The following is a 21272-nucleotide window of genomic DNA, read 5'->3' as shown; positions in this document are numbered from 1 at the left end:
CTATTTTGCGTCAGTAGGGAATTCCACTCTTTCTAGAAACTTTGAGAGCACTTTGAACAGACATAAGGGCCACCGAGTATCATCAAAGAGGCACAATGAAGTTGTATGACCAGCTCATTTATGCTTCTTAAGCATCATTTTGCCCCAGCACAGAGGGACAAGTCCAAATAAGCTCAAAAATGACAAAATGCTGACAGGGAGCGGCGATAGGGATCCAACCTGTGAGTATATCACTACCTAACATTCATTATCAGGCAAGACAGGGGATAAAATACATAGGATTTGTTATTATTTTATCCAAAGCCCTGCAGCTGCTTTTTTTCAGACACCAATTCTACCTGTCAGTGGAAATAATTTAGCAGAAAACATCATTTTAAACTTTTTTTTCCTGAGGAAAAGACGACCTTTTTTTATTAGACTTAATGCAATTTGTAGACAATATCGTAAGCCTCAAACCCTCAAGTCTGGTCACCAAGCTTTAATGACACTTTGCAGTCTTGACCTGACATTGTAATCTCTGAGCAAACTGACTGGCGCCAGGGGAAGAATCAGAGGAAGAAGGACACAACAGGGGGGTCAAAAGAGAAAAGAGCTGCTACAAATTGCAGTAATGAAAACCAGTTAATATAGGCTCCCGTTGTAGCCTATCATATATCCCTTATGGATTTAACGCGAATTATTGAGCCCCCAGCTCATGATTATCCAGGCATATGGAACAATGATAACTAAATAATTGTGCAATACTTTTTATAATCTTTATACGTGCTCTGATGTTTTCCATCACTATCAGCGTTTTATAGCAGATAAAACAGGAGCAGGTGTGTGTTGTGCTGAGGTTATTTTCCAGAATGAAATGTGTTACCATCTTCCTTTATTGGAGGAAGGAAACACTCGTCTGCGTGAAGCCACTAATGAAATTTAGCATGGCAAAGCAGCAAGTAGCTGTCTACCCTTAATTGAGCAATTGAAGATGTGACATGGTCAGCCATCAATTATAGCGACATATCAAGAACACCAATCTCCGGTTAGGTTGATAGCCTGATTGTAATAAATCATTGTTCTAATGCATTTTGCAGCACCCGAATTTATTTTGCTTCCCCCTCAGATGCCTGGACTCCGCAGCGGATTAAGATATGGAGTGGTTGGATTTAACTGTTGTTTAGGGAAAGAAAAAAATGCGTGCGTAAAGTCAGCTGGAGATGTCAGAGAGAAACCGAAGTAGAATTTAAAATGAATCCTAAAATTAAAAATATGTTTGCAAGAATAAAAATAATCCTTTATTATGAAAATTCATCCCCCTTCTTAAAGTATCGTAATATTTCTTACCTGCAAATTCTCCTTTTAATGTCCAGACTTCTGTGCGCCTTTTCCACTCTTTAAGCAGCCACTGCTCGGTGTCTTTTCAGGGCGAAAAGAAAGGTAGGCCTCGGCCCAGACCTCTAACATTATGTAAATGAGGCAAACCTCTCAACCTTGTGGATTACTGAGTCAGAGAGCAGGACCCTGGTCCACAGACCCTCCACATTAGGATCTCATAAAAATCTGGAACTGGTTAGATGCTTGCATCGCTTTTGAGAGCTTAAAGTCCACATTCATGTAGTTGTTATCAATCTAAGTTAACTTTTACATCCAGTAAAGATGAAGTGGCCGAGGCGGCGGGAGCGGGGGGAAACGGACGCGCCGAGGAGCTGAGAAGAAGGCCCAGGAAAGGTTTGTTATGAAATCTCACACATTTACAGAGAAAACGATTTCAATTGCCAAATCGGCGTTTCAGCTTTTTGTGTTCATAGTTATGATCGAGCTTGTTTTGTGTGTGTTTATCTGTTACAAACAGCGTGTGTCATACATGCTGATAAATATACAAAACATTCATTTAAACTAGCCTGCGCTGACCTTGTAGCCCCAATGAGAATAACTGGCACCCTAGTGATTGCATGGAGAGGAAAGATATATTTTATTCCCAGAATTACGCACAGGAACGGTGTGTTATTTTTTGCGTTGTTAATCCGGTTTTTTACCTGTGAAAACACGCTTTTAAAAATATTCTCTTTTACTTTCTCTTGGATGGAACTTAATGGATGATTTCACTTGAAAAATGTTTAACATACTTTTCAGAATTACTTTAAAATAAATCGCTAACGTACAAATCAAGTCTGTAACAGAAGAAGGACAACCAAGTGTTCAGTTATTCTACATGGAGCTGTATGTCAGGCATTGATTGTGCCATCAGTGATAAGACTTACTGGTGCAAATAAACAGTACGAACTTTCCATGAGAATATTCTGAACGATTTTTCATGATATTATCTATGTGTTCAGTGGACAATTTAGGTGTGTTGAACAAACACCTAATAACAGCCACATTATGTAGTCCATGTCCTACAGACGACCTTTTTTCGATATCATCACCCCCCTCAGCTCAGCTCAGCACAGAGCAGCAGATGGACCAAAGAGCTTGGTAACTGAATTGCTTTTCTCCATCTCTTCCTTGCTGGTTCAATAACCTGAGAGATGTGGAGAGATGGCTGAAGGGCCAGGGTCCTGACCTGCAACCTTAACCACACACTGGCAGAGCACAAAGTGCAGACAACATGGGGATTTATTTAGTCTTACAGCCCTTAAATCTCTAACTTAACTTTTAACTTTCACTCTAAAATGAGAGTAACATTTACACAGACACCCAAAATGGAGAGGGGTGTCCAGTTTTCTCTTCATTTTCCCTACGTGTATTTTGGATGTTTTGGGCAAGTCAAATAAACAATCCAAGCGCCACGTTAGTTCACCACAATCACGTAACCAAATCCAGGTTAAATTTGGGTGCGTTATTTACGCACAACCCTCGAACATGCTTTTTTTTTATCGTCTTAGCCTCTCATTGCATTCTTTTTTATTTATATCGATATGTTATCAGAACATTTCTCATTTGAAAAGAAAATGATGCGTTTTAAGTAGACATTATTGGGAAACTGTAGACTTTTGGATAAGGTGTGTATCGTAAAATTGAAAAACAGGATTACGCACTGAATTGCCTCCTTTACGAAAGTAATTTTTGTCTCGAAATTTGTGGAGCCACAAAAAATGTTTGTTTTTTTTACCACCAAGAAGCAAGTTATGCCAGGTCTTCTCGTTCTTATATCATAAATTGCTTTATTTCAGGTAACAGAAATAAAAGAAAAACAATCCTTGATAATTTTTTAATCAAACAATAAGCGATTTATGCGCCATAGAATTGTTTTCGCTTCCTTACAAGAAACTAAGGGATGTTTCCGTGCGTCATTACGCACGGAATATAAGTCTATCTGGCATTCCATGAAGCAGAAACAAAACCACAACTTTGTAAACTGCGAGGAAACCACGTTCTTGCAACACCACAAATCGATTATCTTCTTCACTCCTAACTTAAGATTGAAAACACATCTATATTGCGGCCGGCCTTGTGGCTGAATTGGTAAAGAAATTTGTGGAGAAAATTCCACACCTGCAGCCAGTGTAGTGCCATTTAGATCAAATACTTTCTCTCCTCTTAAATCGCTGAGCAGTGTGAGAGTAAAAAGCGGGCAGGTGCATATCTTTCAGCTGCACTACTTGAAACGGTGCGGTTCCTCAGCTAAGTAGGTTAAAGGTCCTCCCAAGTGGAGAAAGTATGTGACAGGCCTCTTGAAGACCGTATTCTTCTGCAGGAGTTTGCATTCATTCACAATTAATGTCGCTCGATGGACGAAATGATGCTAATAGGGCGCCAAAAACTGAACATGGGCTCTTATGGGATGCTGACCATAATCTGACAGCTGCGACAGAGAACTGGAAAATTCACATTTTTGTAGGATTGAAGTACAGGCTCTGCTTTAAGGTTCACCTTATAATGTGCAGCAGTTTATTCACTTAATTAAGTTACAGTTAAAGTTATAATGAGAGGAACTGCACTGGCTGTAAGGAAAGCCTATCTGGCCATGTTGCATGTAGGAAGCAGATTTGATTTACTGTAAGAGTACTGTCTTTTAATTGTACAACATGCTGCCTGTTTAATTACTAGAAAGTAGTCACTGTCCTATTAGTAAGTGTTGTGTTTGTGTCAGTGTCACCTGAAAGAAGCAAAGTTCTTTGAGCTTTTAAAACCACTGAGCCAAGGCCATGAAACATTGAGGAGAAAAACACAGCCTGTGGCACTCACTGCATGGCACACAGCTGTAGTTGTGAAACTACCAAACCAACTGTGTGCTCTTTTTGGGACAGAAGACAACAGGAAAAATACTAAAGTTTTATGATATTATATAGATATTAATCTCAAAGGATCCTTTCAGTGAAACTGCAGGTGGTGGAAAGTAAAGTCAGAGGAGTTAGTATTAAATATTCTTGATGTTATTATTAAATATTTGGAACTTTGAGCTGATGATTTGCACTGCAGATGACTCCCTCTTTTGCAGATGAGAGGTTGTGGGTGTCATTTTTTCTTGTTTTACAACTGATGACCTCATGCTTATCAGCTGTTCCTGCACCGGTGTAAACACGAGCCAAGTGTTTAATCTGTTTCTATGATTTTTTCTTGTGGTGGCTAAAAAAGACATTTGAGTTATGAGGTATACAGACATTATACATTATGAGTTTCATTGTGTTTATGATGTGTTCTATTTCAGACATTCACTGAAACTTTCATCCGGTAGTTTTGTTTAAACATGAACTCAAATGTTGGGAGGTATAATGAAAAGCTGTTGTTGTTTATAAACACTAATGTGATCAGTTTTTATGAATTGCTGCTTTAGCTTTATGGATCATAGTATAAACATGCATCATGTAGCTACATAAATCAATATATGATGTGTTTCTATAATCGGTCACCTTGCTTGAAATTTTTTTTGGGGGGAAAGACAGCAAATTCCACCTCTTGGCCTTGAAACAGATTTAGCCTCCCGAATTTTGAGCCACTCGTGGTTCTGTGAGTGCCGCTGTCCTCTGCATTGTTTTGAGTGGCAACATTTTAGCATGGCTGCTCTCTTTTGTAACAACAATTAAAAAAACACAGCAGCAGATCAATGCAGATTACCAAGGTTCTAAGGGTATCTGGTTTGTCCACTTCTCTGCTGCATTAATTGTGGTAGTGGTAAGGGCAGGTAAACAAAGCTGTTGGAGAGTATGGTTGTGACTCACTCTGGCTTTGTCACCCAGGACAGAATGTCTCTGTCAGGCTTTCTGTGTCGAGTTGCCCTTTGCAGCCGTTTGTTGTGGTGTGTGAGGTCTGCTGCGTGTCCTGAAACGATTTTTTAAATTTAGAGACAAAATTTCACTTCAGTGCAAAAAACATACCTACATTCACGTTCCAGCAGGTCCCATGGAATTATACATTTTGTTTTATATTGTTTAGCTTGTTTAACAGTGCAGTCACTGCACCCTGATGACATAACATAATGATACATTTCCATTTTTTTCTTTAAATTTCTGTCTTAATTTGCCTCACATTTAAAGCAGATATAGCATCACGTTTCTTTTTGTAAAAAGAGTGTTTTTGCTCACTTGCTGTTATTACAATAGGTTTATATCAAATATTAATGTAAAATAATGTACATACTTTTGGGATTTTTAGTAGGTTACAAGGCAACCTGGCCTTTTTTAAGGATTTGCATGCAAACTGTGCATTTCCTTTAGTTCTTTTCCATTATTTTGCATGGAAGGTTGAGTTTTGATCTCGCAGAAATATTGTAGTTGGACACTCTTCTTCCCGGCCATCATGTCTGCTAAAAGAAAGAATAATATTAATCAAATGTGGTTTCACACCTGAAATGAATGCAAATAGCTGCAATCTGCATCAAGTGTTTCCTGACGTCCATTTTTTTGCCAGGAATTCATTTTTCGGCTTGTTTTCATGTTAACTGTGAAGAGATGCATCTTCTAATCAAAAGTTTCAAAGCACTTTGAGTGCTGTGTGCCGAGACAGAAACTTTTTAAATGGCTTCACAACTCAACAATGGAAATGTGAGCAGAAGCTGCATATCAATGCGATAGTTCTACCTGTCTGTTTGTCCCCTCTTTGGGATGCTTTTATCCAGTAGGCCACCTGATAGCCTACAATTATTTAGATGAATCCCCATAAACACATCGCGAAAACTACTTTAAATTCTGAATGTATTGATCCTGACAGACACAAGCACACACCACGTGCTGCAATTTAAATTTTAAAAGTCAGGGCCCATTTTTGCTGCCCGGTGTGAAAAAGATTAAAATTCTCCTTTCTACTTGTTTTCTTTCAGGAAATGAAGCGTGCCTGAATGAACTGCTACATGCTGAACAGGGGAGACGGTTAGACGGAACTCTTTGTGAGTAAAATACTACCTGCAATCAAATATTTATATAAATATATATATATATATATATATATATATATATAAAATAAGTATTAGAAAGAAAATAATAACTTGTCTTCCTAATCATAGACCTCTATATGCGTATATTATAAATTTCATTCCAATATTCTTTCCAAGAAGCCTTTTATTTGTGACCTTTATTCATGATCGTGTCTGCCTCCTCATTAAAAGAGATTCTGTATTGTGAATTCATATTTGGTTTAATCAAAACACAAAGAAACAAAAAAGAAAACACACTCAGAACGGTTTCAATTAATAACTTTCAGATAAAAAGGTTTGGTGTTTTATTCCAGCTTTAATTTATATTGAAAATGTTGCTGTTTTATAACTATTTCTATTTATTTTATTATCATATAATTTATTATATTACTTTCCTTTGGTCATGGTCATAAACGTCCTTTTACTCACTATGTTTTCATAAAGTAAACAAACAACCAAAACAAAAAAAAACTTACCTTAATAAATGGATTCTTTGTATTTCTAAAATCATAATGATGACTGTGTTAAATCCTTCATTAGTCGTTTTATTAAGATCATACCAGTTCAAGCAGAAAAAAGAAGTCAGAATGTAAGAAGGGCATTTTGTTTTGAAGTTCTCAAGGCCGCGTTTGGTTTTCCCAGGCTGAATAAGAAGAAGAGAATTCTTTAATGAGATGAAGGATGGCTTTTGAGTCTTGGCTGAAGCAGTAAATAAGTGTAAAATGTGCATGTTGAAGTCAAAGCACAGAGCTGCTGTGATGCCTGTGTAGATTGAGCTGCTGCCATAATTATAATATACCAACATACCTTACAGATTTACAATGTTTAACATAATCTTTGAGCAATATACTGATAATTACTCTCAGTTCTGTAGAGGCTGTTTGAGGAACTACAGCAAGAAAAAAGTCACTATAAAGTCCATTGCTCCCTTAATAACTGCAGCATAACAACACTGTTTGTCCTTCATATTCTTCTTACTTTAACGGTTTACATGCTGTGTTTTCCTGACAGCTTGGACATCAGAGTGAAATGCACAAAGGCTTTTTATGAAACCAAACCAAGGGCTGGTATTTGTGGCACATCGAATTTAAGTTGTTAATGCAGAGCGTGAGAACGGTGTGTTCAAGAATCGAGCAAAAATACCTAAATTATACTAAATTGTGGTGGCTAAAGTGACATCAAACCACAAAAGTGAACCATTATGAGGCTGCATTATGAATTGTCCTAAGTGACAGAAAGTCGTGGATTGCTATGAGTCAAGCTACTTCTTAATTTGTCTTACCGTGTGCATACATAGTCACAGAAAAAAAACAACATATATTTTACATCATAAGTAAAGTTTATGAAGTTATAACAACAGACTGAGAAACAGCTTTTTCCCCAGAGCTCTGGACAAACTGCTCAATCCATAGCTCCCAACAAGACAAGTGCAATATTGATTTTTCTGCTGCAAACTATTTAACAATCATTGTTTATTTATTTGTTCACTGTACAATAACTTATTTAATCACTTAGGCTATAGAGTTGATTGTCTCACTTCAGCTAGTACTGTTAATACTGTTTATAACTTGTCTATTTATTCATACCTAGCAAAACTTTATTTATTTTTATATAAATATATATATATATCACAGCATATTTTGTAATGCTGTAATGCTGCACAGGATGGCTGCTAAACAAAGTTTTGTTGTATTATTTCATGCAATGACAATAAGGTGCCTATCCTATCCTATCCTATCCATCAGAATGTCTGTACCATCACACCCCAGACACAAGCTGTTTAACTTCTCCCCTTGGATAGCCTTACAGAGCACCGTACACCAACACAACGAGACACAGTTTCTTTCCCCAGACTGTCACTCAGATGAACCCTTAACTCAGGAACAGTTTGTGTAGAAAAAACAAATCAGCTGTGTGTGTGATCTGTGCATGTAAAATACTATTATTCTTCCCATTGTTTAAATTCACCCTGTTTTTCACCTATACATGATCACTGCATCCAAGGCCAATCCATGCTCTCTGTTAACACTGGAAATACTAAAACCAGCAACCTCTTGTATATACAACAGCCTGATTCAACAATGCACAATCTACATTGCACTATTGTTTATTGTTTTATAGGTGTTGTTGTGTTTATTTAATAATGAATATATATAATCCTTTTTCAATATATATTTGTATCCATAGGCCTGTATATAGTAGTTTTGGTGTTTAAGTGTTTGCATTACCTTTGTCTAACTTGTCCTTGTTTTCATTGTAGTATGTCTATTTGTGTGTATGTATTGAGATTAATAGTGTCTGAGTCCATAACCACAACATGCTGTTTGTCGCATCACACTTGTGATAGAGGAATTTAGCTCACAGGTTTGTCTGTAAATGACAGCAGAACAGTCATCATACCGGTGTGTAAAGAGTGTATTTCATGAAAAGTAGATCCTAAATTTGGAAAAACAAGAGTAGCAAAATGTTATGGTTAAAAAAGGGTTCCATTTGACTTAAGTTTAAAACACACGTTTAATGTCGAGGTTAGTATAAGAAAAGAAAACTTGTCTTACTTGATATTTAATTTAATTAACATCTTGCCTCCTTCATGGTCATCATGTACAAGTTAGAATTAATTTAACATGTCACTTTAGCTCACACAGAGTAAGATATTGAAGTTGTCATTCAGCGTAACTCTACTGGCATATTTAATATTACACTGTACGATAAATTATTTTCTATTAGTACAAGATTCATATTAAGTGTATCAAGATTCTGATGTAAATCATAAAATTGGAATGATGTATTTACACCAAAAGATGTTTTATTATTAGTTGTATGTAATAATTATGATGATTAATGTACTTATTACACATCCTACACGTCCCACAATTCCACTGTTCTGCTTTAGACCCAATAGTTTGGTGAATTAAAAGAAGTGTGGTTAAAATTTAACATTACCTCCTGTTATTGTCAGGCGATAGCACACACAGACTGACGTGTTTTACATATTTCATACTGTGTTCCTGCATGTGCAGCATGAGTGTGTGACTTCCTGCTGCCCGTACAGTAATAACAAGTCTTCGTGGGGCTAATGGCTCTCCTGTTTGTTGGTTTTGTCTCGTCTTGTTTCAGTGGTTCTTCCTCTCTGGAAGGATGTCGGCTCGCTGTGCCTGGCCATCCCTGAGGACGCTTGATGTCATCTTGTCTACCTGATCATTACACTACCTGCTCTCCTCTACAATGCTGCCCTCTCGCTGCTCTGCCACTTGAAATGCTTGGCTGGCCTCTTCTCTGAAACCATCATGAAATTGTGTGCTAAAATGCTGCAGACTGTTCCTCCTCTCTCCTCCCTCCAGCCATGTGTGCAGGAGCCACAAAAAGATTCCAACACTCGGACGACTGCTGCTCAGTCAAAGGGAAAACACACAAAACATCCTTCAGCCGCCTGCCTCTGTTCACCTCTCACAGCTCTTATTGATGTTTGAAGTGTGTCAGACTTTATACACGACAGCAATATTCATGTAAATTAAATGGACTCATACCTGGTTGTTTAAAAGGACACGATTTACTGTCACACAGGTTCAATTACTGTGTTCAACATTGGATATGAGATTATATAGAGTATTTAAAAAGATAATTTTCTGTTTCTAGACACTTCTTTCTGCAAAATAGACTTTACTGACACAACAAAAATGTAATGTTTTCATGCATTGCAAGAACATGATAGTATGGAGGATGGTAACCTTGTGCTTTTAACACGTTTAATCTACTCTGCAGTTCAAATAGGAAATAGAACCATATTCAATATTTCATCATTTGTAACATCCACATTCTGATTCTGCATTCAAGAGGAGTCTTTATATCGGCCAAGTGTTTTTTATTGGTGGCCCTAAAAGGTACACGGGGCCTTTTTCAGGTGGGACACATATAAAAGAGTTGAAGCACACGTGAACATTATATACTGAATGACAGTTTCAGGGTCCTGATGCTGAGCATGCTGGCTCACTGTCACTCATGGCCATTGTTAATGTTATCAGTAACGCCTGCTTTTCCTGCTTTGACAAGTCAAAATGTCTGCTGTGAAACGTACAATGTAGAGTGTTCAGTGTGATCAAAGTCACCGCTGTAATGATATCCTGGAAAGTACAAAGAGAATCTGCCTTTGCTTGCAATTAAAACATTTTTTTTCATTTATGAAAATAATAATTTTCCTGAACTTGACTACATGAGCTATGTTCAGGGCCAGTCTCATTAATTGTCGCGCACTGACATAAAAACTACTTTTAGCCCCAAATCATCAAGATCATTGTTCATATCATATTCTGGTTGATTTGGATAAAGAAAATTGTGAAAATATTCTTCATGGAAAGGTTTTTTGTCCCCCATCACTAACGCTGAAAGTGTCTTCTAAAAGGATATGTTACTGGTCAGTATGAACAGGTAAAACAATTACAGCAAGTGAAACTTGTTTCATTGTTCGTATGGACTATTCTTTTAAGACAGACTTGAATAAATGTGAAGCTGACTTTAAATATACACAATATTTATTTGCTTCTATTGGACACACCTAATGTATAATATAGCAGATATGTCATTCAGTAAGGACAGTAAATTAACAACTCTGTCAGTGACAGTTGACATATTTTAGGACAGACTTGCAGGCTTGAATGCACTTCATCACATGCATCAGTTGTTTTCATTGTCTTTTATTATATGAGTTAGTTTTCTTCATGCACTTCAACCTTCTCAAACTCCCAGACTCCACGTACAGACATACAGTATGTCTATGCCTTGTCTAACCTGCCCTTGTTTTAAGTGTGGCATGTCAATTTGTGTGTATGTACATTGAGAGTCAAATTCCTTTTATGTGCCCACATACTTGGCCAATAAAACTGATTCCAATAGCAGCTCTTCCTACTATTCTGACTTAAGTGAAAGTATACACTAACATGTTTAATTAAAAGCCATTTTAGTCACATTACAAAAATCTCCATTGATGTCCGGCTGTGTGAGCAAGGCTGCAGTGTCTCAGGAGTAATCTGTTTCACATCATTACAGTTGACTCATGCCTCCTACCTGTCCACAGCACGTCACTGCAGGCCGCCGCTGTGGCTGGTCATGAAGCAGTGGAGAATGACGTGTCTTGCTCAAGAGCATTTCCTGAAGGAGGGGACTCCTTTTTTCTCCAGGTGTTGTGATAACTGACCTGAAATATGTCTCCAGATTTCAAACTCTCAGATGAGCTTCTGTTATAGATGACTGATCCAGTTATGTGGCATGCTACAAAATAAAAGTCATAAAATAACTGTTCTTTTGCAAACGTCTTTTGTATTTACTGAAATGGTAGATTAATTATAGATCAATTATTTCGTACATTAAGGCAAAACAACAATTAGACTGTTCTTATTTACAGAATACACACATCATAGACTTGCAATTAAATATTAATCTATATAAGCAGTGTGTGAAAGGGATTTGAATTGTGTGTAAGCTGTTTTTTTATGTTGTAGGTGTTCCTTTGGTCCCAGGCGAAACTGTTAATTAGTTTCAACAGTGTTCATGTGTGTTTTTCATCTTTTTCTACCAAGTCAACATTACCAACTGCTGTCAGATCAACACAGAGAAGTGGAATAGTGTGTACAGTATTTCTCCCTGAAAAGTAGAGGAGAAAAAATTATAAAAGTAAACGTTACCTGAAATGAGCAAACATAGTACCTGTGTAAATATACATAAATATTTAGCTTACAGTTTGTTTTATAATCACATGTTAAGGTTTTTGTATGCAAATACACCAATATCTTATTTTATTTGAGTTTTACGGTAATGTTGAATTAGGCTTTATCTGATCTTCCAAACTAATAACTTCACTTTGTGTTATGGTGACGTTTAGTTTATTGAACACATCTGTTTCATTAATTCAGACACATGAAAAAATATTAACCCAGGTTTAAATAACATTAAACACAATTTTGAAACAAATGATGTAAAATATGATACACATTCATATATAGGTATATGAATGTTCATAAAGTAAAATGTTGGTTGTAAGAATGAATGAAAAACGCAGATAGCAGTGGAAGACTTGCAGTTAAACAGAATAAACTGATCCACTATCTGTGTGACAATGGAAGATTTTTGACCACTTCATGGAGACACGGGACCGGGGATCTGAGGGGCCTGGAAGCTGAGTGGGAGCCGAGGATGTCAGAAATATAAACCAACAAATGATGGCTTTATTTTATATGAACAAACAAACAAACTGACTCCCACATGTTGTAAACTGAGTAATAGCCAAGATATGAGCAAGTAAAACATATAAGAGATGCACATCCCTCCCACATTTATTTTTAGAGCGTTACAAAAATGCTTTGTCTCTCACTGTGCAGCCATCCTGCAGCCGGCCAAGGTTTTGGGCCTTGCTCAAGTGTACTTTGGCAGCCATGACCATCCTCTATAATGATTCAGCTCTGTGTTGGTCAGGTGATCAGACAGTGAAATAAGAAAGTGAAAGTACGGGCGTCTATGATTGTATTGTGAGGGTTGTATATCATTTAAGTTGATATCATTGCTGTCCCTCATGAGTGTCAAACAATCACAGAGGACAGTGGGCTGATGGGAAGTTGTTTGTGTCACTGAGGGGATGAAGACATGGTCAGTGTATTGTATCTGTAACTTTAGAATGTGAATAAATGAAAGGTTATTGCTTCAATCAGAAGGAGCATAAAGACTATGAATATGATACATAATGGCAGACACTGCAATGCTCGGTCACATTGAAATACTGCGTCTGTTCAGCAAACAACAAAAGAAATACCACAGAGAGGCTTTTTTAAATTTATTTTCCATTCAGCAAAGTTGGCTCCAAAAGACATTATAAATTCACAACTGGGTACAAGAGCACAAACACATGATAGGCACAACTTGCTACACATATTTTACATCCTCTTTAAGCAGGAAGCTAATTAGGCAGCTTGAATTGGTAAAACACGCCGCTGCCACACGGCTGCTCTTTGATCATCACGCGTGCTGATTGAAGCATGTCTGAAACAGATGACGGCCGGTTGTTATCAGGCTCAAAGCCCCAGGATCCATTTGCAGTGCTGGCATCTCAAGCACCTCATGTTCATCCTCTGAAGAAGGTGAGACAATCCATTAAGTGAAAGGCATAAACACTCAACTCTGGGAACCTGATTGTTGGCGCTGTCCCCCATCCAGCCCATGTGGCTGCAGCGGACTGTGGGTTTTATACAAGACAATTCAAGTCCTAAGATGGAACATTGAGAAAGAGAAGACAAAGGGAAATAAGACCATATGGCACTTTGCATATCACAACACAGCAGCACAACCTTAAATAGAAGACCTCATAGCTGTAACACACACTTAGAGCTGAGCTGGCTCTGAGTATTAATTATCATGCATTGTTGCTACAAATTTACCTGCAAGAGACAATTGCAGTAACTTCACTGAACAATATGGCATCCAAATTCTACATTAGAAACATGAGCATCATATCATGTTTGTCATTTTTATTTTGGTCTTTTTCTTTTTGCAGCTCAACGTTTAAAGAATAATTCAAAAGAGGAAATCAATTCAATAAAAAAACAATGACAGAGAATAAGAAATATATTTCTGCTCTTGTACACAAATTCGGATGAAAATAAAAGTTGGTATATTGATGTTTAAAATTCTGTCATACGACAAACATGGAGTTGATCAAAAGCCTGACTCCATTTAATTTAACTTGAAGTTCAAAAGAAACACGTTTGATCACTGTTTCCGCCACTATCAGTGGTGTTAAAACTATACAGCTAAAATTATTACTACTGTTTTATTGACTAAAAAGTCACCTTGTGTAAAATTCTATTCAATTAAATTCAAAACCTTTATTTAAGTCTCACGTATCATTGAGGTTTCCCTCATTTGAAATGATGTTGAGAAACAGAATATGACACAATTAAAACAACCAAAACCACAATACAATAAGTGGTTTGAGATCATCGCCTTAATTTGTCCGAGATAAGGTCAATTCCCTGTTGGACAAAAATTACTGCTTTTGTCAGTACTAGTCAGCATGTGAGCAAACATCCACCAGTGTGTGTGTGTGTGGAAAACTTCTAACTAACTGATGGACTTTTTTCTTATTTAAAGTTTCTTTAAAAAATGTTTTAACATCCTTTTACATTTATAGAATATTAGCTGCTGTTTTTATGAATGAATATTTATACCAATAACTTTACAGATTCATAGGCAGCATTTTACGGCAGCAAAGCAACAAACTTTAGTAGAATTTCACAGACTTAAAAAAAGATTAAATAAGGAATTTCAGTAGCTGTGCTAGATCATGGTATAAACTTAACTAGTGGTCACGTTATCTGTCCAACGACTCCCTTGTACATTAAAGCAGTTTAAAAAGTGATGCATGAATGGTTAAAATCCAGTTTATGTTTGCACAGCACAGAGAGCAGGAGGAGGTTGGATGAGGCAGTCCTGCTCGGGTCACGCTACACAGCTCTCAACAACCTTTTTTCGACTCTCACATTTATTTGTCATTAAATGAGAAATGTATGTGGTGTCCACTTTTGAAATATGTTATAATAATGTAACTAACTGCATCGACCTTTAATATAACATCCACACTGATCAGGTTTGTCAGGTGAGATCTTAAATGCTCATTAAATGTGTAGTGAAGCAATGCAACTGTCTCCTTATAGGACATACAGTGTATCAGAGACTTTCAAATATCAATGATGACCATTTGGCACATTATAAGCCCACTATGAAGAAAAGAAAAAAGCCAGTAAGATTTTCTTTAGTCCTTTATTTCATTCACATTTTGACAGGTCTGCAGTCATGGAATAAGACAGATGGAGAAAGGTCCCTGGGAAGAAAAAAACGTTCCCTGTCTACCACATCAGGTCATGAGTCTCTGTGTGCTCTGCAGACTCGGCTGTTTTCCTAATCTCAACATTCAGCAAAGTCAAGAACCTTGACGCTCACTTTTTTTTTTACAAAGCCAAACTGGCTGCTGGACATCTACAGACGCTACCAGCAGCACAATTTAAGAAGTGCACTATCAGCGTCTCCCACAGCAAAACACTGCTGCTTGTTTTGTCTTGTTCAAGGAGATGAGAATGGAAGCTAAATCACATGTGTGTGTTTCAGTGCGAAGCACTTATGAGATCTGAAATATCATCATCATTTTGGTAATTAGACAAAATGTCTCAGTGGATTTTTTGGGGAGTGTGTTACTGAGTCCAGCTTAAGCCTTAGCTCAGGTTCAGATTCAGAACAGGAAAGGAGCTAAAAATCTGTTACGTCTACTTACACCGCTGACAAATGAAGCTCGGGGGAAAACACCTTACACTGAAGACACTGAAGCAAACAGGTTCTACATTTTTTCTGCATGTTTTTTTCTGCAAAGTTGTACACATGAGATGAGGAAATAGAGCTCAAGTGTTATAAAACCTCCATGTGAGTAGCAGGAAAGCTAATTGTGAAACCAATTAAACAAGATGTTTATTTGCTGGATACATGTGAATGATTCAAATGATACATGTCATACAGATGTAAAATATGGGCTAAGTAAAATTGAATTACACAATACTTTTTTATTATAGTTTCGCAGGGCTGTTGAGCAAATTTCCGTCCTTTCTGATCTTCTTACTTACCAATATATTTTCACTCTGTTCAATTCAAATTAAGATATTTGGCTACAGGATCCCAACAGACAAGTATTGAACCAGATAGGGGGCTTCATTAAAGAGCAATTATTCCATATAAATTAATTGTGTATACATTTGAAAACATAAAATGCAATGCTGTTTAGTAATTTAACTCCTTATTTTTTTATGACATAAACTTGTTGCAGATTGCTGCAAGCATAAAATTTAGTTTTAAGATATGGCAAAATGGTAAATGGTAAATGGAAACATACTAAACATAATGCACGTGACTATACTTTGCTTTCAGAATTGGAAACAATTAAAAAAAAGATGTAACAAAAGCAATGATTTTTAAATGTATCTTCCAGCTCAAGAACGTGACAGAGGCTGCAGATCTGCCGCGGTCTTCTCCCTGTGTGTCTTTAAGCTCCGCAGAAAAAGTGTCATCAAGCTGCAGCTCTCCCGCGGCACAGACACCAGCGTGTCTCTCAGCTCAGCAGCTTCTTCTCATGCAGATTGGAGGCTCGTCTGAACAATGCTTCTGCAGACAATCTTTCCCACTGAGTAAACTTGTGGATTTGCTGTGTGGATTCGCTCAGGTTCACACAGCACCCTGCAGCCTGCACGAATACACACACACTGCTGATGTCACCAGCAATAAGAAAACAGGCTGGAGTTTAATTTGGAGATATTTTAATGAGGTTTTAGGAGGATATTGTATCTATGTCTTAGAGAAATCTTTGACCTGATGTAAAAATATTAGTGTCTGGATTTTGCTGTTTGGTGTTTTTGCGTATTTTGTTATTTTCTCCCACACCAGCTCCATTAAGGTGATCAGAATTCGTGCAGATTTAACATTTCTTTCAATCTTTCTGGCTCCTCTTCCTTCATGTTCAGCATCCCTCCACCCCCCTGCTGCGGCAGCTTTCTAACCCAACGAGGCCCCCTACAGGTGCAAGCTCACTGATGCTGCACTGAGCAGGTGCATAAAGATGGTGGCCTTTTATTTTGTCATTTGACCCCGTTTGCATACTTCTTCTCCGCATGAGGAGACAATGGTGCTCAGGCACTTTGAAGCCTGGAAAATAAGAATACATATCTGCAAGACGTTTGTGAGAAATACCAAATCTAATATGAAGCACTTTGTTTTATCAGAGCCACAGATCTTTTGTTTAACGCTGATGCTCTGACAGGATATTTGTGGGTTTTTGTTGGATTTTTCTCCTCGAAAAAACAACAAAAAGGAAAAGGAAACAGCTTCCTTTGATCAGTTCTAGTAGAGAAATAACAGTGTTTCATATGTCCGAGGACATCTGACTTAAAGTCTTCTTTGTTGTAAAGGACCCTGACTGAGCTGAGACTTCCCTTGTAAAACCTCACTTCAGCTCTATTGTTCACTTTCATTGAAGTGAATAAATCTGCACTGTTTGTCCTCCTATCCTATTGCGCCACACCGTGGATGTTCCCAGTCTCTCCCTCTCTCTGTCGCTCTCTCTCTCTCTGAGATGGAAGCAGTGCTAATTGCACGTGGACTGTTTAGTCTAGTTTGTTTTCAAGAGTGATATGATTATGCTCTCAAGATCTCTAACAATGTCACAAACCGCAATCATGCACTTATAAAGACTGTCAAGTTTGTTGTGACGGTTGTTCATTAAACAGAAAAACAGCCGTCTGAATATCATGTGGTTGTAGTAATGTGTGCTGCTGGAATCAGATGAAGTTGGACTGTTAGACATTTGTAGGTAAAAGCTGCATGACGCCAACTGCAGACCTCTGCTTCCATCTTGTGGCCGCTTTGCGCAACATTTTCCACTCGCTCTCTCCCTCCCTTCCTCCCTTCCTCCCTCCATCCCTCTCTGTTTAATATCGACACTGTGGCGAATCTAATCTGGATCTCCTTTAAGGCAATAAAACCCAGATAGCTTCCTTTAAATGAAAAGCACCGCTTATTATAGCTTTGAAATCCTCGTTTATTTGGCGATGTGCGTGATAGAAAAATGATTCATGTCGAGGTTCAAATGGGCAGGATGACGAAGATCCATGGTGTCCCAAGTGCACATTTCCTCAAGTATTGTATTCCAAGGTATATAATAGTGTTATCCACGCAGGTTGAACTACGCTGCACGCCGAGATGCTTGTTTTAATGTCACCTGCTTTATCCCTCCAAGCAGCCAAAAGCAATTTCCGATAAATCTGACCCTGTTGCTGAGCTGGTGGAGGAGTCGTGTAATTTTCTGGTGCGTTAATGACAAAACGCGGGTGCAAAGTAAAAGTTGATCACACAGGCTTTTTACACGGCTTGTGTTTTTATTTTGCGTCAGTGTGGGTGCAACCACAACAGAGCGTGACGGGATGCACAAGGAACTTAATTTGGTTTGTGTGGTTTTAGCAACAAAACATTTGGAGACAAGCGTGCTCAGGGTCTCCAGATTTTAGGGTGCCAGAAAAAAAAAATTATAACAAGATTTAAAAAATCCCAAATGTGAGTAAACATTGATATTATTTTATTTGAAAATGTATTTTCTAGTCTTTCCAATGGCAGCGGATGTTTGCGCATTAGTCCAATAAACACCTGCCAACATCTCAAGGTTTTGTTCCCATGGAAAAACATCTGCATCCTCCAGCATCACGTTCAGCTCATCTGATTCGCATTAACATTAGAATGTAAATGGTCGCTTCAACATTTACTCTAATAATATTTAGTAGTGCAATTTGCTATTTTTCTGTTGTATCTAACTCACAACACTCTGGCGCTGGCGTAACATCCAGAAATCGATCAACTTCAAAAATCACATTTTTAATTGTTAAAGAATGCACACAGTGTCTCAGCTTTTCACCTGCTCACAAAACGGACGTTTTATGGGTGGAAATTGTGTCAAATATGTTTCCATGCGCCTATTTTAGAAATCGGCCTACGCATTCCAGCGGGACTCAAAGCAAACAAGGAAGAACACTGTCTGGTATTAAAAATAGTTTTTGCGCTGTGAGGAGCGACTTTTCCGGACAGACAAGAGTCCGCCTTTCACTCTGCAGAATGGGGGGAAAGAGGGAAAAGAGAAATGAGAAGGCTGTTGTTGGCATAGCTCTATCAAGGAAGAAGGACTCCCTGTTATCTGTGAATGGGGCTTCTTTTTTTCACCAGAATAGATATAGCACGAATTTTTAATTCGTTTTTCTTTGAGAGACAACAATGCTTTATTTGAAAGCTTGATACAATTTGGGGTTTGTGAAAGATCCTTTTCTCCTTGTCCGAGCCCAGCTGCCCATATGGGAGACAACGTGTGCAGCAAAGATCACAATGGCACCAAGTGACAGGCAGGACAAAAAGCCCAAGGATGCATCTCCCTGACTCTGAACAGCACCAAGCAACTCTGTCAGTCTCTCTATCTGCACTGTCTGCATCCTGCTGCTCGTTAACATGCACGCCTCTAACATCCAGCAAAAAGCAGGCCTGGCCTTTTGTCTCTGTGTTGTGTCGTGTACTGTATTATGCAATGATAGAGTCACAAAAGTGCCTGATCACAGAGGGCAAAGAGCCACGGAGAAGTTTATATTTTTCTTTTACGCACGAGGTTTTAAATATTGGTATCGTCTGTTGTTAGGTTTTATTTTCAAAGGCAGAATGTTAGCTGCTTTCTTTCAAATGGAATCACAGCCGAGCGGTCCTTTCTCCTTCCGCATTTCACTTCATAATTACCTTTCTTATATTTCTCCTCACATCGATTCCCCGTGATAACTGTGCTTTCAGCGGTTATTGGCACGCTGTTAGGGACGCTGCGTAATTCTTGTTCATCCACAAAGACTTAAAAAAACGAAAACTATAACCTAGTTGCTGATTTGTTTGACCTACAAGCTCAACCAGTGGTGCAACACAAAACCTTTCTGTCAGGGACAAATTGAGTCTGTGTCGCCCACAAAAGCAGTAGCCCCTTGAGACTCAATTCTGTAAATAATTAGCAAATCTGCCCAATTTGGCTGTTTGTTCAGTGATGATAGGGGCGACTCTAACATCTGTTGTGAGATTTTTGTCCCGGGACGAACAGAACGCATGGATTTTTCTACTAGGTTATCATATTTACCCAAGATATTGACTGAAGGCTGATAATCCGCAGTGCGCTGCGGATCACTGGGAGCCATTTGTGCTTGTTTTGGTTCCACCTTAACAAACATGGAGACTAATGGGGCAACACAAATATAATGCGGAATATCATTGCTACCGCGCTCTATGGAATATAACTTTATTAGGAGGTTAAAGCCACTTTGAGTCGTGCGTATTTTAGTCTCCCGTTGGCGGTGTTTAAACAAAGCAGGCTGGTGACTCATTGATTATTCCTGCTCTATTTGCAGTTTAGCGCTTAACAAGATAACAAAACATTTATTGCATTAAACGATTTTTTCCCCCCCTCCGCAGTCTACCACTTTGCACACAGGGCGGGGAGTGGTGGAGGATGCTGACAAAAAGGAGAGCTTTCCACTCAAAAGCTTCTTATGTGGAGAAGCCCTCTTATATTAAGTGAGTGGATTTTAGTCCCATTTCACGAGTGACTTTAGGCTCTTTATGAGGGAGGTGTTCGGATTCAGAAAAATATTCTCCGGATTAAATTTGCTTAAAAAGAAAAGGTCTGAAGTGCGCTGGAGATTTATTCCCATTATGTGCAAAAACAAATGTCTGGCTCGTCGCCTTCCATTGTGATATTTAGTGATGTATTTGTTTAAGATCAAATCGAATAGGACACTTTCATAAAGCAAACCTTCATTTTAAAAGCACAGCATTTTATTTAAAAATCCCTTTCTAAAAATGTTGAATAGTACGCCCCCACAGCGAGGCTGCATGTTATTTACAGGACACGGAAGTCCGAACGTTTTTCCAAAAATCACTCTTATTTTTTTTGAAAATTGTAAATATAAATATCGGGTGTTTTATCAGCCGATGCTCAGCTCCACGCTCCCGAGAACGCTCGAAGTCTCTCTATCAAAGTCAACATTTGCCACAAAATATTTACAGGAAATAAAAACAAACGGAAAATAGCTGAAAAGTTGCCAGTGTTTATTCATGGCCATAAATATTTTTTCGGTCCATAAAAGAAGCAAGAAATTAAAATTTCTATAATTATAAAGTGGTTCGTACGTGCTGATAATAACACGAAGGGACAAAAGAAAAAAAAGGAGAAAACATCTCTACAACCAACACACAACATACTTTACAAAAGAATTCACAAGAAGAGCATTGACATTCTGAATAAAATCTATAAGGGAGAGGTTCGGACCCAGTTCTCTTAACGAAAACATGT

The 21272-nt window shown here is 38.1% G+C and overlaps 1 protein-coding gene across 2 annotated transcripts in view; it reads right to left on the bottom strand.

Annotated features, from left to right (window-relative positions):
* Positions 1-21011: 21011 nt before the first annotated feature.
* Positions 21012-21272, bottom strand: part of nkx2.2a (NK2 homeobox 2a) — a 1958-nt gene continuing 1697 nt past the window's right edge. For both annotated transcript variants that reach the window (XM_069662313.1, XM_069662314.1), the window contains exon 2: positions 21012-21272. This exon is cut by the window's right edge. The gene's annotated coding sequence lies outside the window, so the exon portion shown is untranslated.

The sequence above is a fragment of the Semicossyphus pulcher genome, unplaced genomic scaffold (genome assembly GCF_022749685.1).
Source record: "Semicossyphus pulcher isolate SPU_LCO1_2020_fin unplaced genomic scaffold, fSemPul1.0.p SCAF_14, whole genome shotgun sequence".
In the NCBI taxonomy this organism is placed as follows: Eukaryota; Metazoa; Chordata; class Actinopteri; order Labriformes; family Labridae; genus Semicossyphus; species Semicossyphus pulcher.
This window is presented reverse-complemented; position numbering and strand designations above follow the sequence as displayed.